The sequence below is a fragment of the Octodon degus genome, unplaced genomic scaffold (assembly GCF_000260255.1).
Source record: "Octodon degus isolate 3935 unplaced genomic scaffold, OctDeg1.0 scaffold00033, whole genome shotgun sequence".
NCBI lineage: Eukaryota > Metazoa > Chordata > Mammalia > Rodentia > Octodontidae > Octodon > Octodon degus.
In genome coordinates this window covers 3,719,330-3,720,302 of record NW_004524609.1, presented here as the reverse complement: position 1 = coordinate 3,720,302, position 973 = coordinate 3,719,330, and positions in this window count along the sequence as shown.

Below are 973 nucleotides of genomic sequence, written 5' to 3'. Positions count from 1 at the left end.
GCTAGCCTCAAACTCAGGGTGATCCTCCTGCCTCAGGCTCCTGAGTGCTGGGATTACAGGCATGCAGCTCCATGCCTGGCTAAAAATCTTTGAATTCTTTAGCAAAGTGTAGGGACTTGTTGGGCTCTTTGTGTGCCCTGGGCAGGGATCTCTGTGAGAATGAAGAAAAGTAGGTAAGGACAATAGCTGGTTGCGATGGAGGTTCTCTGGGCTGGTGATGGAGATCCTCTGGGCTGGCGAAATAGCTCAGGGGAATATGGCCCTGCTCAGGCAAGCCCAGGGACGGGAGTTTGACCCCTGGCACCACATGCTGCGCAGGCCCCACCCCGGGGCGTGCTGAGCTGGCGACCAAGTCTGGGCGTGGTGGTGCACGCTTGTAATCCCAGCGCTGGGAGGCTTGAAAACAGAGGATCCCTATGAGTCTGAGCTGTGTAGTGAGACCTGTACAAAATACATTAAAAAAAAAAAAAAAAAAAAAGGAGACCCTCTCTCTCCTAAGCAGAGGAGAAGAACCACCCAAGAATGGTCCTGGAAAGGTTGCTATTCACTTCAGCCTTTCTCCCCAGCAATCAGCTAACAAGCTGCAACAGCCCGTTTACATGCTTGAGGATCCTGCACATGGAATTGCCTTCCAGCTGCAGCCACTCCTGACCTCAAAAATCTGCTAAAATTAGAGAGACTTATGACATCTCCATCCAGAGCCTAGGAAGGATATGTCACAACTGCAGTCCTGTCTGCTTAAGAACAGTTTCTAGACTTGACTATCTTCCCAACCTGCCTTTCCACTCTAGTGCTCATGCTTTGATTATGCATGCTCTAATTTCTTTTTTTAATTTATTTTTTATTAGAAAATGTTCGCAGTACGTGAGACGCTCCAGTTTCTTCTTTCTTTCTTTCTTTCTTTCTTTCTTTCTTTCTTTCTTTCTTTCTTTCTTTTTTTTAATGTATTTGGTACAGGGTCTCACTATGCAGC